The 13,798-nt window shown below is 41.8% G+C and overlaps 1 long non-coding RNA gene across 1 annotated transcript in view; it reads left to right on the plus strand.

Moving 5' to 3' along the window:
• Positions 1-13,007, plus strand: part of LOC309547180 — a 38,825-nt gene extending 25,818 nt beyond the window's left edge. The window contains exons 2-3 of the long non-coding RNA XR_014224960.1: positions 1,485-1,532; positions 12,585-13,007. This is a non-coding gene — a long non-coding RNA (uncharacterized lncRNA). The remainder of the gene's footprint in view (positions 1-1,484; positions 1,533-12,584) is intronic.
• The last annotated feature ends 791 nt before the right edge of the window (positions 13,008-13,798 follow it).

Below are 13,798 nucleotides of genomic sequence, written 5' to 3' on the forward strand. Positions count from 1 at the left end.
TGGTCTCTCTGCATTGAAAGGGGGCACTCTGGTCACTGTGCATTGAAGGGGGCATGTACACTGGTCACTGTGCATTGAAAGGGGGGCACGCTGGTCACTGTGCATTGAAAGGGGGGCACGCTGGTCTCTCTGCATTGAAAGGGGGAACGCTGGTCACTGTGCATTGAAAGGGGGCACGCTGGTCATTCTGCTGGGAAAGTCGGAACTGGTTACTAAAAGGTTTGAATCCCACCACTGTTCAGATGGTGTCATGCGTGTGTGGCGGCAACCAGGTGAGGAATACAAAGACAAGTGTGTCTTCCTACAGTCAAGCATGGTGGTGGGAGTGTCATGGTCTGGGGCTGCATGAGTGCTGCCGGCACTGGGGAGCTACAGTTCATTGAGGGAACCATGAATGCCAACATGTACTGTGACATACTGAAGCAGAGCATGATCCCCTCCCTTCAGAGACTGGGGGGCAGGGCAGTATTCCAACATAACGACCCCAAAAACACCTCCAAGACGACCACTGCCTTGCTAAAGAAGCTGAGGGTAAAGGTGATGGACTGGCCAAGCATGTCTCCAGACCTAAACCCTATTGGGCATCTGTGGGGCATCCTCAAATGGAAGGTGGAGGAGCGCAAGGTCTCTAACATCCACCAGCTCCGTGATGTCATCATGGAGGAGGGGAAGAGGACTCCAGTGACAACCTGTGAAGCTCTGGTGAACTCCATGCCCAAGAGGGTTAAGGCAGTGCTGGAAAATAATGGTGGCCACACAAAATATTGACACTTTGGGCCCAATTTGGACATTTTCCCTTAGGGGTGTACTCACTTTTGTTGCCAGTGGTTTAGACATTAATGGCTGTGTTGAGTTATTTTGAGGGGACAGCAAATTTACACTGTTATACAAGCTGTACACTCACTACTTTACATTGTAGCAAAGTGTCATTTCTTCAGTGTTGCAATAGAAGTTGTGGAACCGCGGTTCCACAACTTCTATTGCATCATTCCGGATGGCGGGTCTAACCAGCACCAGGTTGGGCTGATACACCTGAGCGGCTTTCCTTCCCTGATTATCCTTGATCTCCATGATTTCTTCAGTGTTGTCACATGAAAAGATAGAATAAAATATTTACAAAAATGTGAAGGGTGTACTTACTTTTGTGGGATACTGTATCTGTTTCCCTTGAGGCATAGGACATCAGCTCTCCTCATTTATTCCAGGATTGGCAGGACCAGAACACTGCAGAGAAGTGCATCAAGTAATGACCTGATGCTGCTCTATGTGCTTTTCTCCTGTGCTCCAGAAATGCAGCACCATCTAGTGGTGGAGAGAAATTTCTGCGTGGGACAGCGCTTGAGATAAGGTGAGTCTTATAGGCAGAATGTTTTTATTAAATCTCAACTTTTCATACGGAATGTTTATTTATTATTTAAAATTTTCTCTGTTATGCTGGAATTGGACTTTAAGCAATATCCTTTCTCTGTTCTATGTTTTTGTAGAGAGCAAAATCGAAACAACCAGCAGGTGGTGGTGGGAGAAAAATGGAGGTGGGTTAATATTATGTAATTTTTTTTTTTTTTTATTAGGTTGGAAGGAGTATAAAAATAATAATAATAATAATAATAATAATAATAATAATAATAAAAATAAATTGTTGTTGTTGTTGTTAATAATAACAATAAGATGGGAACATATAATAATGCTAACAATAATAATAATAATAATACAAATTATTAATAATAAGTAATATTAAAATTATTATTAATAATGCGATAGGAACTTAAAGTAAGAAGATGAAGTACATAATAATCAAAATAATAATAATTGTTATTATTATTATCATATTATATCACCTTCATCATAATAAAATGATAATGGTGATAACAATAAAAAAATAATAACAACAAGTAATAATATTATTATTATTATTATTATTATTATTATTATTAATATTAATAATAATAATAATAATAATAATAATAACACTTGTTAGTATTATTAATAATAATAATAATAATAATAATAATAATAATAACACTTGTTGTTAGTATTATTGTTTTTTTTTTGTATCATTATCATTTTATTATGATAAAAATTATATATTATAATGATAATAATATTAACAATAACAATAACAATTATTAGTATTTTAAATATTATGTACTTCTTCTTCTTCTGTTTCGTCTTTGTATAAGATCCCATCACATTATTATTAATAATAATACTTATTTATATTATTAATAGTTGAAACATCATTTGTATTATTATTATTATTATTAGCATCAATATTATATGTTCCCATCATGTTATTATTATTACATTTAATATTAATATTATTAGCATACTTTTTTATTATTATTAGCATCATTATTATTTGCATCATTATTATTACATGTTCCCATCACATTATTATCATTATTATTTGTTGTAGTTATTATTCTTAATATTATTAGCATTGTTTTTATTATTATTAGCATCATTATTATTACATGTTCCCATCACATTAGACAAAGGATGCGTTAATTCTTAGGAATTACTGGTTGGAAAGACTAGTTTCCAGAAAATTCTTTGGAAGTCCTATTTTCTTCTTCTTCTTCTATTCCCTTCTTCCTCTTCTTCTTCATTATTATTAATAATATTAATAATGCTTATCAGTAGCTAATATTAGTAGAAGCATCATTTGTATTATTATTATTAGCATCATTATTATTACATGTTCCCATCACATTATTATCATTTTTATTTGATGCCGTTGATATTATTAGCATTATTTTTTATTTGTATTAGCATCATTATTATTGTTTGTTCCCATCACATTATTATCATTATTATTTGATGTTGTTAATATTATTAGCATTGTTTTTTATTTTTATTAGCATCATTATTATTATATGTTCCCATCACATTATTATCATTTTTATTTGATGCCGTTGATATTATTAGCATTATTTTTTATTTTTATTAGCATCATTATTATTATATGTTCCCATCACATTATTATCATTTTTATTTGATGCCGTTTATATTATTAGCATTATTTTTATTTTTATTAGCATCATTATTATTACATGTTCCCATCACATTATTATCATTATTATTTAATGCCATTGATATTATTAGCATTATTTTTTATTTTTATTAGCATCGTTATTATTATTATATGTTCCCGTCACTTTAGACAAAGTTTGTTTGCAGAAAATTCTTTGAAAGTCCTATTTTTTTCTTCTTCTACTTCCTTCCTTCTCTTCTTCCACATTAATATTAATAATAATAATAATATTAATACTTATTATTAATATTAGTAGAAGCATCATTTTCATTATTATTATTAGCATCATTATTATTTACATTATTATTATTACATGTTCCCATCACATTATTATTTGTTGTCATTAACATTATTAGCATCATTTTTATAATTTTTTTTTTTCATCTTTATTATTATGTGTTCCCATCATATTAGACAAAGGATGTTTTAATTCTTAGAAATAACCGGTTGGAAAAATTTGTTTGCAGAAAATTCTTTGGAAGTCCTATTTTCTAATACTTTTGTGAACATGATAATATTTTTAGCTTTTTTTTTTTTTTATTCTAAAGGAACACATAGAGTAAATAATTCTAAAACAATGTTGAAAGTCTTGATTTATTTTTCTCATCCGGTCCTGTAGGAAATGATAAGGCGGGCTCTGATTATATTGCAGGTCAGAACGCGGGGAAGGCTTTGGATTTTTGGCATTGCTCTGGTGGGAGGTGGCACTCACTTAAAGGAATACTACAATGGTTTATCATTTTTTTTTTTTTGGGGGGGTAAAAATATTCTATACTGATTTCTGTTACAGATAGTTCCATTTTAAACATACGCTACAGTGTGACCGATTGGAAGAGGTGATGAACATTTTTAGAATGAAGTGTTGGGCACCAACTTGGAAGAGGAGAGAGGCCATGTAATATCGATGGAGTTTTTAGGAAAAGAGATTGTTGTAATGTCCAAAAGGGTAGAAATGGGGGTGCAGGGTCAATTGGAAAGAGGGGGAAATGGGGTGAAAGAGAAGGAGATGTTTATTTGCCTTTAATGTCAGCATAGGTAGAAGGTGATGGACCTTCGGAGCCTCAGCTGGTGTTGGAGATTTTCTCACATCCTCAAGCATAAAGCCATCTTTAAAAAATTGCAACTGCTCAACATTTGTATTCAGAGAACTCAAAACATGTTATTGATCTAGGTTCTTAAAACACAGTGCCCATCAGTGCAGCCTTATCAATGCCACCTCATCAGTTCCCATCAGTGCAGCCTCACCAGTTCCCATCAGTGCAGCATCATCATTTCCTATTAGTGAAGCCTCATCAGTTCCCATCAGTGAAGCCTCATCAGTTCCCATCAGTGCAGCCTCACCAGTTCCCATAAGTGCAGCCTCATCAATGCCCATCAGTGAAGCCTCATCAGTTCCCATCACTGCAGCCTCATCAGTTCCCATCAGTGAAGCCTCATCAGTTCCCATCAGTGAAGCCTCACCAGTTCCCATCAGTGCAGCCTCATCAGTGCCCATCAGTGAAGCCTCATCAGTTCCCATCAGTGCAATCTTATCAATGTCATCTCATCAGTTCCCATCAGTGCAGCCTCACCAGTTCCTATCAGTGCAGCCTCACCAGTTCCCATCAGTGAAGCCTCACCAGTTCCCATCAGTGAAGCCTCATCAGTTCCCATCAGTTCAGCCTCACCAGTTCCTATCAGTGCAGCCTCACCAGTTACCATCAGTGCAGCCTCGCCAGTTCCTATCAGTGCAGCCTCACTAGTTCCCATCAGCGCAGCCTCACCAATTCCCATCAGTGCAGCCTCAACAGTTCCCATCAGTGCAGCCTCACCAGTTCCCATCAGTGAAGCCTCACCAATTCCTATCAGTGAAGCCTCACCAGTTCCCATCAATGCAGCCTCACCAGTTCCCATCAGGGCAACCTCACCAGTTCCCATCAGTGAAACCTCATCAGTTCCCATCAGTGCAGCCTCACCAGTTCCCATCAGTGCAGCCTCACCAGTTCCCATCAGTGCAACCTCACCAGTTCCCATCGGTGAAGCCTCACCAGTTCCCATCAGTGAAGCCTCACCAGTTCCCATCAGTGCAGCCTCACCAGTTCCTATCAGTGCAGCCTTACTAGATCCCATCAGCACAGCCTCATCAGTTCCCATCAGTGCAGCCTCACCAGTTCCCATCAGTGCAGCCTTACCAGTTCCTATCAATGCAGCCTCACAGTTCCCATCAGCACAGCCTCATCAGTTCCCATCAGTGCAGCCTGACCAGTTGCCATCAGTGAAGCCTCACCAGTTCCCATCAGTGCAGCCTCACCAGTTCCCATCAGTGCAACCTCACCAGTTCCCATCAGTGAAACCTCATCAGTTCCCATCAGTACAGCCTCATCAGTTCCCATCAGTGAAGCCTCACCAGTTCCCATCAGCGCAGCCTCATCAGTGCCCATCATTGCAGCCTCATCAGCGCACAGCAATGACAAAGAAAAACTACTTATTTGCTAAATTTATAACAGAAGCTAATATAAACTTTTTTTTTTTTTTAATTTTTATTCTTTTTTCGTTAAAATTTAAATTAATAAATAACTCAATGGTGATGAAATCCCAGCAAAAGAAAACTATATCTGTCTCAAAAAATGATAAACATTTCATTTGGATACAGTGTTGCATGACTGAGTGATTGTCATTCAAAATGCAACAGTGCTGAAAGCGGGAAATCGGCCTGGGCAGGAAGGGGGTGAAAGTACCCGGTATTGAAGCGCGTAAAGGTCACTGACCAACTATGGGCATGTATCCACAGAAGAGGGCTGAATGTTAGGGTACTCAATGCCATTGACCAACTATGAGCATGTATCCACAGAAGAGGGTGCATGTCAGGGTACTCGATGTCATTGACCAACTATGGCCATGTATCCACAGAAGAGGGCTGCATGTCAGGGTACTCAATCTCATTGACCAAATATGGGCATTAATCCACAGAAGAGGGCTGAATATCAGGGTACTCAATGTCATTGACCAACTATGGGCATGTATCCACAGAAGAGGGTTGAATGTCAGTGTACTCAATGTCATTGACCAACTATGGGCATGTATCCACAGAAGAGGGCTGAATGTCAGGGTACTCGATGCCATTGACCAACTATGGGCATGTATCCACAGAAGAGGGCTGAATGTCAGTGTACTCATTGTCATTGACCAACTATGGGCATGTATCCACAGAAGAGGGCTCAATGTCAGGGTACTCAATGTCATTGACCAACTATGGGCATGTATCCACAGAAGAGGGCTGAATGTTAGGGTACTCAATGCCATTGACCAACTATGAGCATGTATCCACAGAAGAGGGTGCATGTCAGGGTACTCGATGTCATTGACCAACTATGGCCATGTATCCACAGAAGAGGGCTGCATGTCCGGGTACTCGATGTCATTGACCAGCTATGGTCATGTATCCACAGAAGAGGGCTGCATGTCAGGGTACTCAATGTCATTGACCGAATACGGGCAGGTGTCCACAGAAGAGGGCTGAATGTCAGGGTACTCAATTGCATTGACCAACTATGAGCATGTATCTACAGAAGAGGGCTGAATGTCAGGGTACTCAATGCCATTGACCAACTATGAGCATGTATCCACAGAAGAGGGCTGCATGTCAGGGTACTCAATGTCATTGACCAACTATGGTCATATATCCATAGAAGAGGGCTGAATGTCAGGGAACTCGATGCCATTGACCAACTATGGGCATGTATCCACAGAAGAGGGCTGCATGTCAGGGTACTCATTGTCACTGACCAACTATGGTCATGTGTTCCCTCTGTATATGTGTGCTGTGAAGTGGGGAATGACCTGGCCCACAGCTCACTGGATTACGAAAAAGCTCAAGGTTTGGCTAAAGGTGAATTTGGAGGACACCCGAGTTCATCTCCACTAATTATAACAAAACACTCTTTTGATACTAATAATAAATATTAAAATAATAAAAAGGATTAGTAGGAAAAGAAAATTCTAAAACCAGGTCAATTCTAAGAGTAGGACTGTTGGTTAACCAGCAAGACTCTTCAGCCCACTCCTGCCAAGCCTAGGTTGGTCCCCTAATCTTCTTGAAGCACCATGGACCCGGGTTCTTCACTTAAATGCAATAGCAAACACTTCCCCTGGGAAGCCCCCAGCCTGGCCTAACCAGAACCAGCAAGTGGTCTGTCCCAAACCTTCCTTCCACATATCGGCCCTTCTGCACATGGTTTTGTTTCCAGAAGATGTTCCCCTTGGACGTTAGAAGGAAAACTCCATACAGTGACAGACTTTTAACTCCTTTACTGGTACATGGGTAATCCTATATGTACACAGCAATCCCCTATGGTGGCGGCACAATCCTTCAGTTGCAAACAGAAAGAGTTTGGAGCAGAGAACCAAGTTGGGAAGCAGGCCGTTCTTCTTAGGAGGTTTATCCTACATCCCATACCCAAGCAATGTGAGTTCCATAAATCCTGCATCTCTCCTTCCATGCTTCCCCCCTTAGGGGAAGCTCTCAGAAGCTAGATCCTCAAAATGGGAAGCTCTCAGAAGCTAGACCCTCAAAAGGTTACATCTTCACCGCCGTGGTCCTTGCACTGCTTCCTATGAACAATGACCAACAGGCAGACTCCCACCAGAATATTTACGTAGATCCCTGTATATGCCCATACTGGCAGAGGCAGGGCTGGCACTTAGGCAGGATACACACTACACAAATTTGGTTCAAATTCCTTTAGTTTTACCTTCAACTATGTAGTACAAGGGCTGGCCTGATTGCATACAAATTGAAAGTATTTAAGTTTGACATCATTTTATATGGTTTTGGTAAATCTAAAGGAAAAAAATATCTAAAGAAAATTGTATAGTTGTGTATCCGGCTTTATTCACTATCTATGGTACCCACCACTCACTGCTCTGGGAACCTCCAGTGGCTTCATAGACATCTATGCTGCAAATTCTTCATTGCAGGGTTTCCAGCCTTATCTATGGCGACATCTAGTGGCCAATTTGGAGATCTACACTGGGCAGCTCTATGCCCTTACCATATAGGACAGGGCTATAGAATTCAAAGAGGTCCGGTCACTAAAATTTTCTTCCAGCCAAGATCTGAATCTCAAGTCTGTGCTATTAAAGATTGTATGTGTATACTCTCCATTTTTTTTTTTGGCTCAACCCACGCTCTCTGGCGCTTTTGTAACTGTTTCCTCCACACACTCTGGTAATATTCTGTAAATGTAAATGTCCCTACTAGTGCTCCCCCTTACATCAGGTGCCCCTACCAGGAGTAATTCATTACATTGAGTGCCCCCATCAGGCTACTTTTATAAATTGGTTGCCACCGTCCGAGTACCATCTTATATAAGATGTACCCATCAGAGTACCCCCTTAACTAATGTGTTCCCATCAGAGTGCCACCTTACATCAGGTGTCCCCATCAGAGTGCCCACTCACACCAGATTTCTGCATCAGAAGGCACTCTTAAATCTGGTGTCTCCCATCAGTGTGCCCCCTAACATCATTTGTCCCCATCAGAGTGCCCCATTATTTAACGTTCCCCCATCACAGTGACCCCTTACGTAGGGTGTCACCATCAAAGTCCCCCCTTACATCAGGTGTGCCCATCAGAGTGCTCCTTTACATTAGATGTCTCCATCAGAGTGCCCCTTTACATCAGGTCTCCCCATCACAGTGCTCCCTTACATCAGGTGTCCCATCACATTAGGTGTCCCCATCAGAGTGCCCCATTACATTAGGTGTCCCCATCAAAGTGCCCCTTTACATTATGTGTCCCCATCAGAGTGCCCCTTTACATTATGTGTCCCCATCAGAGTGCCCCTTTACATTAGGTGTCCCCATCAGAGTGCCCCTTTACATTAGGTGTCCCCATCAAAGTGTCCCTTTACATTATGTGTCCCCATCAGAGTGCTCCTTTACATTATGTGTCCCCATCAGAGTGCCCCTTTACATTAGGTGTCCCCATCATAGTGTCTCTTTACATCAGGTGCCCCCATCACAGTGCCCCTTTACATCAGGTGTCCCGATCACAGTGCCCCCTTACATCAGGTGTCATCATCACATCAGGTATGTTCATCAGAGTGCCCCTTTACATTATATGTCCCCATCAGAGTGCCCCTTTACATCAGGTGTCCCCATCAAATCAGGTGTGTTCATCAGAGTGCCCACTTACATTAGATGTCCCCATCAGAGTGCCCCTTTACATCAGGGGTCCACATCACAGTGCCCCCCTTACAGCAGGTATCCCCCATCAAATCAGGTGTGTTCATCAGAGTGCCCCTTTACATTAGATGTTCCCATCAGAGTGCCCCTTTACATTAGGTGTCCCCATCAAATCAGGTGTGTTCATCAGATTGCCCCTTTACTTTAGATGTCCCCATCACAGTTCCCCCTTACATCAGGTGTCCCCATCACATCAGGTGTGCTCATCAGAGTGCCCCTTTACAATAGGTGTCACCATCAGAGTGCCCCTTTACATCAGGTGTCCCCATCAGAGTGCCCCTTTACATAAAGCGTGCCCATCAGTGTGCCCGTGTAAATCTCTGTGAAGTCCATTCACACCATACCTTGATGGAAGGCAGGGAGTGGGAACCAGCAGAGGTAGCAAACTGCAGGGGGCGGGAGCTGCACCGAGAACCTTGCTGAAGGGGGCAGGGCACACACGTGGCGTCACACCATACCTTGTAGGCAGGCAGGGAGTGAGAGTCAGGAAAGATGAGGCAAGGCGCACATTTGCCATCATTGGATTCTGGGATGTCCGCGGTCCTAGCAACCAATGACTGCTGAGCGGCAGGGATCTGGCACGTTAGACTGATGGGCTGGCCGGTCCAGGACGGCAGCGTCGCTCGGTCCGTGTTTCAGGCACAGTCTGCCATTTAATGACAGATGCTATAGGACCACAAAAGATCGGACAAAACGGGTGTCTATGACCAAAGCCCTGCATTGGAAATGGAAGTTGAGGGACAGTCCACTGCTGGGGCGTAAAGAAATGCCATCTGCCAGGGGAGCAGAGGATTGGTTAAGTGCTTTTTCCTTCTCTTTTGAAAGAAACAAGCAATTAACTCTATGGTGCACTTTTACTATTACCAGAGTTGGGCTTTAAGTTTGGGGTGCACAGATGCCTGGGTTTATCTTTGGACTATTGATCCCCATGAGCTGATCAATAAAGAGGAAGTTTTGAATAGTTAGGGTTGTGTACTTGGTGATGAGTGTTCTGTGAGTTCCTTACACGTTACTTGGGAATGTAATTCCTTTTTTTTTTGTCTAATTGTTAATAAATGCACTAGTATCTAGTGTGCTTTACTGTTGTACTCTTTGATGTAAATCCCGGTGTCTGTACAGTTCTTGGTCTTTTCTGACCAGGGCCATCAATAAGAGGATGGCTTCTGTAGGGGGCCTGGGCTCCATGAGCTCAACAGCGGGGCCCAAAGCAGCAAGAGGGGGGTACAATTACTGGAACTAGTCTCCCTTTGACTTCCCACAGTGAAGCCAACTTCTCCTACTCTCCCTTCTTCTGGGTTTAAGCTTCTGCAGGGGGAGCCACAAGGGGATTGGTTCCAGTAACTTTGCCCAGGCAACCCCCCCCCCCCCTTCATGATTCAACCTCGCCACCAGAGCTCTGATCCCCCCATAGTCAGGTGGACTGTACAACGGGGCCCTATCATTTCTAAAAGCAGCCCTGTGTCTGACACAGATTAGCCCCTGCTGCAGCCTATAAACCAGCCATTTTCAACCTTTACAACACAGAGGAACCCTTGAAATAAATTTCTGGTCTCCGGGAACCCCTGCTAAAAATTAAAAATCTACAACTCATTACACATTAGTGTGACAATCAGTGGGAAGAATGCTCCTTACTGTCATCATGGGAAGGTAGCTAAAAGGAACAATGGTGTCATTGGGAACTTATCTGAGAGGCAGAAATTGCCCATTTCTCAAGGAACCCCTAGCAACCTCCGGAGGAACCCTAGGATTCTACAGAACCCTGGTTGAGAAACCATACTAGAAAGCAAAAAGTACCGTGATTAGGTTGGCCATCATCCCAGAACGTATCAGAAAATAATCAACCATAGAGAAAAAAGCGGGACTATGTGGGCCAAAAAAACTTTTTTAAATTTTTTTTATTTTTATTTTTTTAGCCCACATAGTCCTGCTTTTTTCTCTATGTATAGGAGGGGGAAGTTTAGGACTTTACATGAGATGCACGGTTGGAGCTGCCGTACACCTCCATCCCTGGTTCAATGAACAAAAAGAGAGAGGTTGGGACTTTGAATGAGAGATGTGACAAGGCTTACAGGAAAGAAAATCACATTTATGGATGGATACATACAAATAAAAAAACATACAACGAAGGTAAATTTACATAGACAAGGTGGTACAAAAAAAAAAAGACTAACAAATAGTCTCAGATCCAATATTCATAAACACCAACATGGCAAATTTCCAGAAGTAAAGAATATATTAGTAGTAATTGCAACATCAATGAATACAATGAATCAATTTTGGTAAAGTAGTTAGATATAGTCACAACATCAATAGACTCGACGCGTATCGTGGACCCAATACATGCCACTTCATCAGGAGTAGATGTTTGATCTATAAAAAATGAATATGTAAGAAAATGGCAAATGATGGTAAATGAAGACTGGAAGGAGGAGAAAAAAAAAGAGGCAATGGCCTCAGATGTCTAACACTTACATTGCAATAGGGTAGATGTTGGCACTGGAATGAGGCATGGCCCTGAGTGTCCTGCACGGGAGCTGAGGTTTGGTCACCCTGCCATAGCAGTCAGAGTCAGTTCACCCTACACTACACTACGGTCACCCTGGCACTTAACATTTTCCCTACAGAAACTAGATTTTTTAATCTAACTATAGTGGAAAATAGCACCCTAACTACACTAGATATCCCTTTCCTCACACTAATAATTGCTAAATGACACTTTTGAAGCAGAAGTAACAGAACTGCTTCCACTCTCTTCCACATCCCTGTATTACAGTGCTAGAGATTTGGCGGGGCTATCTTATATACTGGGGGGCGTATTCACTACTGATTGGCCTCTGGACCCCCTAGTCACTCCAATCACATTCCTAGCATCCTCCTGCCCCCTCCATTGGGTTTTACTGATGGTTCTGGTCCAATCACAGGCTTTTAAAGCCCAGTTCCTGTCCCATTGCATTTTGGTCGGTTCTGGTTGCCGAATTCCGAAACTTTTTCAGCAAAAAGTTCGGAATTCGGCCGAATTTCGAACAGCCAATGTTCGGGTCGAACCGATGGTCCCCTTGTCTATGTAAATTTACCTTCGTTGTACGATTTTTTATTTCTATGTATCCATCCATAAATGTGATTTTCTTTCCTGTAAGCCTCGTCACATCTCTCTTTCAAAGTCCCAACCTCTCTCTTTTTGTTCGCTTTTTTCTCTATGGTTGATCTTTTTCCGAACCCTACTATAAACATTGTAACTTGTAGAAACTTATAAAGCTACTGACTAAAAAAGGCCTTGTTTTGTATATTTCTCTGAACCTCTTTTGAATGGCTTGTCTCTTTGCAGATAAAAACTCACGTCCTTTGGAGTAAGAAGAACCGATGCAGAATCAAGAAGGGATGACACCCTATGTAGGTGGGGTGTAAGCCAAGGATATATTCTGAGTATACACACAGGAGCAGAGCTCTGGATGTTCCAATTTTATCATAAACCTTTATTATACCTATCACTGTGGACAATGGGACTTCAAAGCCCAAAAAAAACATCTTCTTATTGCTACAAGAGCCTCTTCAAGGTTGAGGACCGATGGTCCAAACTCAAGATGAAAAGAAGGGAACACATTTCTGTCACTCACACTGCTTAATCAGATGTAACCTGACCAATTTCTTTCCAGTGCTGGAAGATAAGAATACATAAATGCCTACAGATACCTTCCAACCTTTCTCTATAGTTTTGGATAGAATAAAGAAATGTTAGAAGCTCTGTTTTTTTATTACTGTCTGTGTCCATACTGGGAGGTTTTTCTCTTCACTTCGTGTCCTGGTGACACCCAGGCATACCCTCACCACACAGGAAAGAACAGGCTGTGACTGGTTCTAGGAGAAGATCATGTCCTCCATCTGGCTCAAACCCAGGGCTGTTTTTAACAGATCCTACTGTGGTGAAGATGGTGCTCCACATTGATGGGAAGTATTATAGTCTGCCCTCTATGGGAGCTACTTAAAGCGGAGTATCGGCCACAGAATCGTTTTTTTTTTTTTATCAATACCTCCCAAACTGTCACCCCCCCCCTTCATACATCAACTAATCCTGTTTTTTACAGTGTAATAATCGATTGGCAATTATAAAATCTTACTTTATAAAATGTGTCCTGAGCGCCGCCATCTTTGTCCGGGTTCCCCTGAAGCCGCTGTGTGTTAATGGATGCCCTGCTTCCTGGTTCGAGAGAGGGGCCGGTGAATGCAGCGCAAAATCTCGCGCATGCCCAGTACTATGCTATCGGCATAGTACAGGGATGCCTATCATCGCGTTATTTCCTGTTTGCAAATAACGCGATGAGAGGAGCGGCCGGCCGCCTACGTCACTGCCCATTGCATCCTGGGAGTGATGAGTAAGAGCTCCCAGGACGCATTGCGGGACAGGAAGTGACGGCGCGGGCCGCGGCCGCAGAGGGAGGAAGTGGAAGGAAAGGGGAGTATATTTTCTACAATAATAAGGTAAGTAAAAAAAAAAAATCGTAACTACCCATTTGTTTTTCAGGTAACAAACAGCAAGCGGAT

Source organism: Pelophylax lessonae, assembly GCF_965119305.1.
Source record: "Pelophylax lessonae genome assembly, chromosome: 2".
Classification (NCBI taxonomy): Eukaryota; Metazoa; Chordata; class Amphibia; order Anura; family Ranidae; genus Pelophylax; species Pelophylax lessonae.